Genomic DNA, 12,144 nt, shown 5'->3' with positions numbered 1-12,144 from the left:
TCCTCTCTGCTTCCACCTGGTTTTTGAGTCAGTTCTGTAGTTTTATTAAGCTTTGTAGAATGCAGTGCAAAACTATTGTTTTTTCCAAGCAAGTAGTGATGTATGTTTGAAGTAAGGCAGTGATAAAAAAAAGAGGAAGCAATAGCTGTGAGAATTACTTACGATAGACCCTGATAATCAATTATAAGTGAAGAATGAGAAAAGGAAAATTTTAGAAGCACCTCTAAATTTCCTAGCTTGAGTGAATGGGTGGATGGACATCTGTGCCAAAAACTAACAAAAGAATGCAAAAGTAATAATAACTTCGCTCACTGAGCACTAGTATCAATCCTATCAAGCAAGTACTATTAATATCCTCTTTTATAGAAGGTTTCAAGATGTTGAACAACCTGTCCAAGATCATGAGGCTAATAAGTAGTAGAATTAAGATTCAAATCTACATCTGTCTTTGTCTCCAAAGTCCATAATCTAAACCATCATGCTATACTGGCAGGCAGTTTGAGAGTTTGGTTTTAGACGTGAGGTGTCCACCAGATATACAATTAGGAAAATCCAGTAACTGGTGTAAAATATGATTCAGGGCTAGAGATGTAGATTTGGGTCACATTTGGAACAGTGTGACTATAATCAGAAGAGGGTCTATGGTAGGATCATGCTTGCTAACACGGCCTGTAAAGAGCGGTGTATTCATTTGCTATTGAAATTTGTCAATCTTTTGCCAAAGCCTCTGCTTTGCAAAGCTCTAGGGGATACCAGCATTAAGAGAAGAAGTGGGAGACTTTGGGATAAATTCCAGATCTCTGGGGTCTTTTAGGTCTTTTATATTATTTCCATTTAGAGAAAATTTAATAGAAAGCCAGTGACCACACCAATGCAACCAAAAAAGGAGGCAATACAGGTGGTTAAGAGAATGGATTTCAGGATCAGACAAACTTCTTCACTTTCCCTCCTTACTTTAGGTTCACATCATCTCCTGCTTGTGATTCTACCTCCCTCACCAAAAACGACGTAGCATTTGTATACAGCTTTTTACCACTGACAGTGTTTTCCATCTACAAAGTATTTCACATGATCCTCACAACAGCTCTACAAGACAGACATTATTGTTTTCATTTTATCCAAGAGGAACGAAGTTCAGAAAAGTACCTTGCCTAAGGTCATACAACTAAAAAGCAACAGGACCACGATGCAACTCTGATCTTCTGGGTCCAAATCTGGAGCTCTTTCCAGCAGACTCACTGAAGACAACCATGAGCCACCACTTATGAACCAACAGAGTCACCATCCCTATGTACATTTTCACTGCGTTTAAAAAAAAGACAGCAGAGGGCTAATGATGGAAAGGGCCTAATGGGATGCTTATAATGTTCTGCTTCTTGATATGAGTAGTTACACAGGTGTGTTCACTTTGTGGAAAATCATGAGCTATATATTTTAATTTATGCACTTTTCCGTATGTATATTAAACTTCAAATAAAAAGCAAACACCAGGCAAAACTAAAAGAGGGATTAATAAAAATTCAGGAGCACTAAGTTGAATATCTTGAGACTACATATATATTTACCTGACTTTTCAAGCAGCAGCTACATATAGGATACCTACCAGTTAAGTAAGGATGCATAAAATCCTTGCATGCTCAAATAATATATCCATCTCCTGCTCCCTACCCAGGATGTCTCAGTGATGTGAGTGAATCTGATGGGATTAGAAGCAAGGGAAGCCCACGAAGGGGACAAGATTATAGTTAATGAAAAAAAAAATGGCATTGAGGGGCCGGCCCTGTGGCCAAGTGGTTAAGTTTGCACGTTCCGCTTCGGTGGCCCAGGATTTCACCGGTCTGGATCCTGGGCACAGACATGGCACCGCTCATCAGGCCATGTTGAGGCAGCGTCCCACATAGCACAACCAGAGGCACTCACAACTAGAATATACAACTATGCACTGGGAGACTTTGGGGAGAAAGAAAAGGAAAAAAAAGGCAGATCGGCAACAGATGTTAGCTCAGGTGCCAACCTTTAAAAAAAAAACGGCATTGAGAATCATTTGCCAGAACTAAAGGAAGGGGGATCCAGGCTTTCTTATCACCATGTTAAGATGTGGGGCACAAGGGAATGAAGGAGGGATGAAAGTTTAAAGCTGTCAGTAGTAAAAAAAAAAAAAAGAGACTTCTGGTCTCTGGTCTGGCACATCAAGAGCTTAGAAACCACCTTCCAGTCTGCAGAAGAGAAAAGCCAAGAAACTTAAAATCAACTCTTCCATCAGATAAATGAGTACATGCGGTAAACTAGCATCCCCAAAATTAAAAAGAGAGACCAAAAAGTAGGTATTTTAAAATATGCCCAGAATATTTTGTTCCTAACAAAGCACATCCTCAAAACAAAACAAAACAAAACAAAAAAAAACGGCATTGAAAAGTAGAACTATCCTATATCATCAATGATAAGATATCTCAATTCCAGAGATGATAAAAATGTGAAAAAAATGGCCAATGACAATTGAAAGATGCCACCAATTATAAAAAGCATCCTAATTTCAATGTTAAAATGTGTAAAAAAAAAATAAAAAGCATTTAAAAATAAATGAAATACAATGTTCCGATCCCAAGGGGTAGTTCAATTGTGGAATCACAGCTTCAGGGAGTGTCAGGGCTAGAAAGGACCTTGGAGGTCAGTGTCTCCTGGTACAAGCTCTTCACTTTGGAGATGAGGAGACTGGGGCGCTTGTTTAAAGGCTGTTAAATGACCCTGTGAAATTAAAGCTCTCACATCAGAAAGTCGAGAACTACAATTACAAAGTTGGTTCCCTGACTCCTGGTTCTTTCCACCACCCAGATACCTCCCCTAAACCCCAGAGAAGACTTACACGTGAAGTCTATTTTTACTTTCATAATTCTTTACTTCATTAAATCACTAAAAAAATTAAAGGCACCTCTTAAAAATTAAGAAGAAAAAATATTTAGGAAACTTCATTTCTTGCTTATACAAGTTTATTTTCCTTGTTCTCTAAAACAAATAAAGCAATACAAAGTTAGATAAAAAAAAAAAATTAGTAATCTCTCAGCCCCTTTTCATTTCCCCCCCAAGCCCTCCCATAAGATAAGAAATGTTAATAGATTTTCCGGCATTGCCCCCAAAAACATAAGCACAAATATATTTTTATATTTAAGAGGATTTTTTGTTTCTATTTTAAAGAAACTAGGTTTACACTTTAACATTGCTCTGCAACTTGTTTTTCTCACAGTTTATCATGAACATTCTCCTAAATGTCAATAAATAAAATTCTAATTCATACTTTTAAAAAGTTGTATAATATCGGTCCATATAAAGAATATACCATAATGTGTTCACATATTTTCCTATTGGACATAGCTATTTTTAATCTGTTACCATTTCAAACAAAGCTGTAATGAATACCCTTGTACATGTTTCTTTTTACATGAAAGAAAAAACTATTTCTACACATACACTTTCCTTATTGTCTCATGTTTTGATTGCTTCCTTTCCTGTCATCATCCCTGCCTCACTCGCTCACAGAATTCTCCTCAGGGCCCAGGGTGGTAACGAAGGGCAAAGCAATTTGGAGAATGTCAAGACATGACATGTGATAGTGACTGTTGGTAAACTAGAATTGTCCTATTTTGGCTGCCTCTCCCAGCCACCTGTGCACACTGCCCCCCCCCCCCCCCGCCCCCGCATGTGCTCCTTGCTCTGGCTCAGCAGCTGATTCCAACTGAAGTGATGTGGGCCAAGCTGGCTTGGGGAATTAGCCCTACTCTGTCACAGTCCTGGCAAGTGCAGATAGGCCCACCAGCTATCCAAACAAGTGGTCAGGAGAAAGAATACATTACTGCTATAAAATAATATAACATAGAAGTATATAGAGTAAAATGCAAAACTCTCCATTCACCAAACCTTAACCCACATTTGCCAAAGGCACTCCCCTCCTCAGAGGTGACCACTATCTTAAGTTTGTTATATAACCTTTCAGACTTTTCCCAAGCATGCACACATATATATGTATATATACAAGTATGTATAGAGATACACATATATGTGTAGATACACATATATATGTATATACGTGTGTAGATAAAGAGTTTTTGTGTGCATTTGGTCTACACACTTGTAATCAGACTATAAGTTTTCTGCAACTTACTTTTACTTAAAAACTTCTTTGATAAGTTTCCACATCAGTATATAATAGATTCCTCATACTTTTAAAAGCTTGAGAAAAAATGCCACAGTGAGGTTGTGCCACAACTTTATTTTCCCATTTTGCTATGTCTGGACATTTAGGTTGTTCAGTGTTTTCTGTCATGACAAAGACTGCTGCATCAATAATACTGGTACACACCTCTTCTTACATACAAAGTAGTATTTCTTTAGGATTTATACCAACAATTGGAATTGCTAAAGTTGTGCACGTTAAACGTTGATAGGTGCTCCCAAATTACCATCCAAAAAGGTATACCAATTTATAGTCCCACCAACAGAACATAAAAATTCCTGTTTCTACACCCTTCCAACAATAGATATTATTTTTTTATTTTGCCAACATAAAGGATAGAAAACAATATATTATTGTTTTAATTTATGTTATCCTGACTTCCAGAAAAGTTAAACATCTATCCATATATGTAATTGGTCATTCTTATTTTTTTATGGAAAGTATTACCACTTTGATTGTAAATATGAGGACTCAGAGAGGCTAAGGTGACACAGCTAGTAAGTAGCAAATGTCAAAGCTAAGTTTTTGAACGACTTCCCATCAAAACTAGACCTTCTGACTACCTAATGTATTTCCTGCTATGTGGTGGTCAACAAACTATGGCCTGCATTTTGTTTACTAATGGCAGAGGTGAGTAGTTGAGATTATATGGCCTGCAAAGCTTAAAATATTTGCTACCTGGGTCTAAATAAAACAGTAATTCACATTTAACACCTAAAGAAAAGTTTCTTAATGGAAAATAATTGTCTAATTGACTAGAGTGTGGCTATATTAGACAGTGCGGCTCATCTTTAAATAAATTTATATGTCGTATAGGTCTAGTATATAATATTGAAGAAAAAGGCCCAAAACATTCAAATGAAGTCAAAAGACATCCCTCTACTTCTGAGTTGGGACACTACCCTAAAGGGTTTCCTAGGCGCTGTTCTTCATCGTCCTTGTCTCTTTAATTTCAACTAATGGGAAACAGATCTAGTTCCTAATGTTCTTCAGAGACTTTGACAAGCAATATAGCTCCCACTCACACACTACAATGATGATATGAAATCAAAGCAAGCCCCACTATGTCTGCTGCTAAACACACACACACACACACACACAAGGTGTCTCTCCTTCCCTTTAGCTTGTAGAGAGGAGATTCACTAGGAAGCAGCCGAACATTTCCAGCATGTCCAGCCAACTGCTAAGAGCTAGAGCCCTGACCTTTGTGGGAAAGGAAGGTTGATTCTCCCCTCTAGACCCTACCCTTCTGAAGATCCAGGCCATGGATTTTCAGGCCATTCAGTTTCTGTAGGGCAGAAGGAGAAGGTGCCATCATCCCTATTTTATAAGTGGAAAATTGAGGGTAACTTGTTTCCTTTTCCTTTAATTTCCAAAGGTCATTTTAGCAAACAGGGCTTCATATCAGTGACCCCCTACTTTCTCCTTCCATCCTCTCCGAAATTTTGATTTTATATAATAATGGCCAAAAAAAGCTGGCATACTCTCCAAGAAAGTTAACTTTATCTAGTATTATGAATGACAAATTAATGATCAAAGAAAGAATGCTGCATTTTCTCATTCAAGTAAGCAGGCATTCTTCCTTCCTTCCTTCCTTCCTTCCTTCCTTCCTTTTTTTGAGGAAGATTAACCCTGAGCTAACTCCTGCCAATCCTCCTCTTTTTGCTGAGGAAGACTGGCCCTGAGCTAACATCCATGCCCATCTTCCTCTACTTTATATGTGGGACGCCTACCACAGCATGGCGTACCAAGTGATGCCATGTCCGCACCCGGGATCTGAACTGGCCAACCCCGGGCCACCGAAGTGGAACATGCGCCCTTAACGGCTGTGCTACCCAGCCGGCCCTCAGCAGGCATTCTTTTAGTGGTTCTCTGGAAAGAAATTTGGCAATACATATCAAGAACCTAAAAAACAAGTTCATATTCAAACATTACGCTAAGTGAAATAAGCCAGACACAAAAACACAAAAATTGTATGATCATACAGGAACTGAATGGCCTAAAAATATATATTAATAGTAGAATTATTTATCATTATGAAAAACTGGAGAAAAACTAAACATCTAAGAATGACTCAAATACATTATAATACATCCATATGATGAAATCTTAGGCAGTCATTAAAAATATTTTAAATAATTTTAATGATATGGGGAAATACTCAAAAAAATGTTGTTGAGTTTAAAAAGCAGGATGTAAAACTTCAGTATTTAGAGGGCCGACCCCATGGCTGAGTGGTTAAGTTCACGTGCTCCGCTTTGGTGGCCCAGGGTTTTGCCAGTTCAGATCCTGGGCGTGGACATGGCACCCCTCATCAGACCATGCTGAGGCAGTGTCCACACAGCACAACCAGAAGAATCTACAACTAGAATACACAACTATGTACTGGGGGAGCTTTGGGGAGAAGAAGAAGAACGGAAAATAAAAGATTAGCAACAGATGTTAGGTCAGGTGCCAATCCTAAAAAAAAAATCTATTAAAAAAAAACTTTAGTATTTGGGCCAGCCTCGTGGCATAGCAGTTAAGCTCACACGCTCGGCTTCAGGGGCCTGGGGTTCGCAGGTTTGGATCCTGGGTGCGGCTATGCACCGATTATCAAGCCATGCTGTCGCAGGTATTCCACATATAAAGTAGAAGAAGATGGGCAAGGTTGTTAGCTCAGGGCCAATCTCCCTCAAAAAAAAGAAACAGAAAAAAACATTTTGAAAAAAATCACTTTAGTATGGTATGACCTCAATTTATTTTTTAAACTACATATATATGTGTGTGTGTGTGTATCATACATACACACACTCTTGCATACTTGTGAGTGTGAATATGTGTTTGTATATTTATAAGGAAATATACCAAATAATGTTTATTTCTGAGTTGTGGAATTATGGGTCATTTTTATTTTCTCCCTTAAAACCTCATTTTTCAGTTTTCTAAACTGTATCATGACATACAATCAGGAAAAAAATTAATTTCACATTGTTTGACCCAGTAATCCACTTGCAGACATATATCACAAGAAAATAACCAAAAATATTGACAAAAACTTATGCACAATAATGTTCACGTAAAACACACCAGAAACTAATAATAAATAATTAAAACTATTAGTAAATAATTAATAAATAATGGTTACCTCTGCAGAGTAGGATTAGGATGAAGGGTAAAGAACAGGGGACTTATTTGCTATATATATCACTTTTATACTTTATATAAAAGTATTACAGTATGGTTTAAAATAGAAAAAACTGAAAGCACTATAAAAACTCTATATGAGAAAGTATTATGCAGCTATTAGAAATATTTATAAAGAGTTTCAGTAACATTATAAGTAAATTTATATAATGAAAACAATGGCAAACAGGAAGAAAGCAGAATATAAAATTGTAGATAATGTATGATCTAGACTATGCAAAAGAGAAATATGCATAGGAACAAAATATTAAAAGGAAGTATTAAAATGGGAATAAGTGAGTTTGAGTTTCTCTAGATGGTGGGGTTATGGATGATTTTAGTTTTCTTCTTTAAAGTTTTCTATATTTTTCATATTTCCTACAATAAATATACACTACTTTTTTTCTTTTTGGTGAGAAAGAGTCACCTTGAGCTAACATCTGTTGCCGATCTTCCTCTTTTTTTTTCCTTTCTTTCTCTCCCCAAAGCCCCAGTACATAATTGTATATCCTAGTTGTAGGTCATTCTAGTTCCTCTATGTGGGATGCTGCCACAGCGTGGCCTGATGAGTGGTGCATAAGTCCACATCCAGGATCTGAACTGTGAATCCTGGGCTGCCAAGGCAGAGAGCGCAAACTTAACCACTTGGCCACGGGGCTGACCTCAGTGCTCTTCCTTTTTCGCTTGAGTAAGGTTAGCCCTGAGCTAACATCTGTGCCAATCTTCCTCCATTTTGTACGTGGGATGCCCCACAGCACGGCTGATGAGTGGTGCAAGTCTGTGCCCGGGATCCAAACCTGTGAACCCAGGCCAACGAGGCAGAGTGCGCAGAACTTTAACCACTCAGCCACAGGACCAGTGCCATACATACTATTTTTTAATCAGGTTCAAAACAATATTTTTGGTTTCCACTATATAATCAAAAGTCCACCCCTTTTGAGAAATTTTATCATCAAAGCATTAACAGTAGTAAGCAACCTACTAGCAAGAAGACTGTGCATAATGTATATGCTTGAGAAAACCTTCATCTTTTGGGGGTTGGGAAGCTCAGTCTAAAGGGACACTGCTGACCACTCCCTGCCTTCTCGCTTTTGGAGTTGCTTTAGTAAATACAACTGAGGAATCAAGCACCCAAACATGAGATGCCTGACAAACTCTAAGAACCAGGACCCCCACCTTCTCCAACCCTGAAATCTAAGACTTCACACTTAAAAAAACAGACTAAGATCTAACTAAAATGGATTGGGTCATGTTATTCCTTACATCAAAAACATTCAGCAGGGGCTGGCCCCGTGGCCAAGTGGGTAAGTTTGCACGCTCCACTTCGGTGGCCCAGGGTTTTGCCAGTTACGATCCTGAGCGCGGACATGGCACCACTCATCAGGCCATGTTGAGGAGGCATCCCACATGCCACAACTAGAAGGACCCACAACTAAAATATACAACTATGTACTGGGGGGATTTGGGGAGTAAAAGCAATTTTTAAAAAATGTTTAAAAAAATTCAGCAGCTAACTCTATGCAAAATAAAATGCAAATCCCTTAGCATGACACTTACGGTTCTTTAAAATCCAACTGTCAAACTTCCTTTCCAGCCTCACCTCCAGTTCATTCCTCTAAAATATCTCCTACCTCGGGAACACTTTTTCCCAACATGCCAGGCATTTTCCAGGCTTTGTGCCTTTGCCCATGCTGTGACCTCCTCCAAAGTGCCCTTTCTTCTAAACCTACTGAACTCCTATTCACCCTTTATAACCTGGCTCAAATGCCTTCTCCCTTCAGAAGCTTTCCCTGTTCCCCCCAATTCAGGAACAACTTTTCTTTCGTCTATATGCTCCCATATTGCTTATTCCTCTATATACTTTACTTCATTCCTCCTTGGGTCAATATTAGCTGCATACATATTTCACTTGACTAAGCTCCTGGAGAGCAGAAACCATCTTATTCACCTATCAGCTCCATTGCAGTACAGTGCTTACACACAGTAGATAGTAAATTATGCTGCCTGACTGAATGACAGCCAACTGGCCCTAACCTAGTGAATTCTTTTCAGTGAGGCAGCCAATGAAGCCAAACTGTCAAAGAGGAGAATCCCTCTAATTTAAAGTCACATACTTAGCATGAGTGACCAACAGAAAATGTCATGGGCCTGCCACTTTAAGGGGACTGGCGAACTGAGTATATTTACACAATCCTAATTAAAACTAAAGGGCACTAAGGGAAAGGAGAAATAGGGAGATTAAGAGGTGTGGATTCTACAGCTTACCTCCTCCTCTGTTTGGAGCCCAAATCTCCCAGCCTAGTGCCTAGTGAGCTCACCAAGCAGTCTATTCTCTCCTTGGGGTCACTGTAGGATCTAAGTATTGAAAAGCAACTGATTATGTAGGTCACTTTGTCTCTCCAGCAACTGGCTCTGCTCTTGGGCATTTAACTTTTAATTGTGGTTACATGGGGCTTTTTCTCTAAACGAATCCTACTGCACCAATCATTAAGAGAATCCCTTTAAAGAAAAGCTTGAAATTAACAACAGCAGGGAACAAAGTCTCTAAATCTTCTAAATCACAATATCCACGCTGTCCATTTTGATGAAATTCACCCCCAGCTCTTTCAAACAATAGATCCTCCCAAGGAGTGACTTCTCTCAGGACTGGCATGTCCTGCAATTGTTTCTCAGGAGAAAGTTCCCAGTGCCTGCTTCTCATTATATAGCTACTTCATGTTTGATCACTCAGCTGTGACTGCAAGTAGAGAATAAAGTCACTATAATTTAGGGCTAAAAAGAAATTCCACTTCTACCCCTACTCTAATAGTTAAGCAGCTTAGAACAAATAGATACTTCCCCCACCTCAAACTTCCTTAGGTCTACCTGTTTTCAGATTTAGAACTTCTAGTGTCTAACTCATTCAATATAAAAATGAGGGAAATAAGGCCTAGAGTAAGAAAGAGAATTGCAAATGATCACATAGTGACTTAGTGACAGAACTGCTTGACTAGGCTGCTTAACACCTTACTTTACCGACAGGTGATCAACCAGACCACCATTTCCAGGAATAGATTCCAAGGTACTAAAATCAGCCTAATTTAAATGCATTCAAGATAGCCCCTCTGCTTTGACTCCCCACCCACCCTCCTGGCCATCCCTACCCTTTCTCAAACCCACAACTGCTGACAGAAAAAAAGTCAATGAAGTGATGATCTATCATTTCTCCTACAAAAGATCGGAGCTACCAAACCATCTACTTCAGCCACAACACCCAGGAATCATCCTGATGGACTCTGGCATGCTGGTGAACAGTGGCTGCTGTAGCCTGAAGAACCTGTGGCTGTGAATCTTCTGGAGATGGGACTTCAATGCCTCCTCAGCTATAACGTCCTACAGCTACATGTTCCAACCCTTTTTGGCCCTCAACACATTTGTGACTTAGGAGAACTATCAGGAGAAAGGCTAATTTTCTCCACTATCGAGTTATCTTGACCTAGAAGCAAGAATCTGCAGCGAATATAAATGAAATGACAGGGGCTGGCCTCATGGCGTAGTGGTTAAATTCGGCCTGCTCCACCTCAGCGGCCCAGGGTTCACAGGTTCAGATCCTGGGCATGGACCTACACCACTCATCAGCCATGCTGTGGCAGCGACCCACAAGCAAAGTAGAGGAAGATTGGCACAGATGTTAGCTCAGGGCTAATCTTCAAGGAAAAAAAAAAGGAAGATTGGCAACAGATGAATAAAGGAAGTGACACTTTTTAAAACAAGTATTTTCAATCTTATTAAATCAAATGAAAACTGTAATCAAAATAGTCTTAGAAAGCTATTTGTTTATTCTAACAATATTACCATTGCTCAAAACATTAACAAAACACTCCTCTGGAACTGCCTTTAAAGTCTACTCCATGTGAGACATACACAAAAATTAAGTCTTACTGTTTTATAGTCACACCTCATTCTTCACCAAAAAAGGTAGTGCCTTGCTTGACTCTTTGGCTCACAGTATCTTCTGGCTGTTTCCAAAAATTGAATCCACCAAGCAAGAGTGAAGATTCGCTACTTCTGAAGATATTAAAAAGGTTGGCCAGAAGCCAAAAATGTTCTGGGCACTGGCAGCATCACCAGAATAAATGTATAGGCTGAGAACACAACTACTTTGAGGGGGACAAACTTACAAATATTGTAATTGTCCCACAATTAAAATGAAGGGGACAAGATATGTACAATATCTGTCACATGTGTTAAAAATAAACTATTATATTACTTTACAATCACACATTATGTAATCAGAAATTTTGGCGCTATAAGAAATCATTCAGAATATATAATCCAAACTGCTCATTTTCACATGTGAGAAAACTCCAGTCCACTGAGGTTAGGCAATTTGTCCCTGGTCACACAACTGGTTAGCAATAGTCAAGATGAGAAACCTAGCCACCCTGACTCCCAGCATAAGCCACAAAACATTTCCTCACTCATACACCTCCCCCTGCCCTGTTCCTCACTGCTATCTTTCAAAGAGGAAGGGCGATAACTTGGGACACTAAGGCATAACCAAGAATGGTTCTGAAACCCAGACACTGAGAAATGATGGCTTAAGACCAGGACCTCTCTGCAGCCCCCTCTTTGGGTACGAGCCATTGTTCAGTGTCTGGCTCACAAGAGTTCTGGGTAATCTACCTCACAGCAGGGATCAGTGAAAACCTCTGGACACTCCCCCCCACAGCTAGAAGCATATGTTTCTGCCCATCTCCTGCAGTAACCTC

At 39.2% G+C, this 12,144-nt stretch overlaps 1 protein-coding gene across 3 annotated transcripts in view; it reads right to left on the bottom strand.

Annotated features, from left to right (window-relative positions):
• NUMA1 (nuclear mitotic apparatus protein 1) overlaps positions 1 to 12,144 on the bottom strand; it is a 65,770-nt gene that overhangs the window by 43,603 nt on the left and 10,023 nt on the right. The gene's annotated exons all lie outside the window — the stretch shown is intronic.

Source organism: Equus asinus, chromosome 20 (assembly GCF_041296235.1).
Source record: "Equus asinus isolate D_3611 breed Donkey chromosome 20, EquAss-T2T_v2, whole genome shotgun sequence".
In the NCBI taxonomy this organism is placed as follows: Eukaryota; Metazoa; Chordata; class Mammalia; order Perissodactyla; family Equidae; genus Equus; species Equus asinus.
The sequence above is the reverse complement of the archived record's forward strand: the minus strand, read 5'-3'. Positions and strand labels throughout refer to the sequence as shown.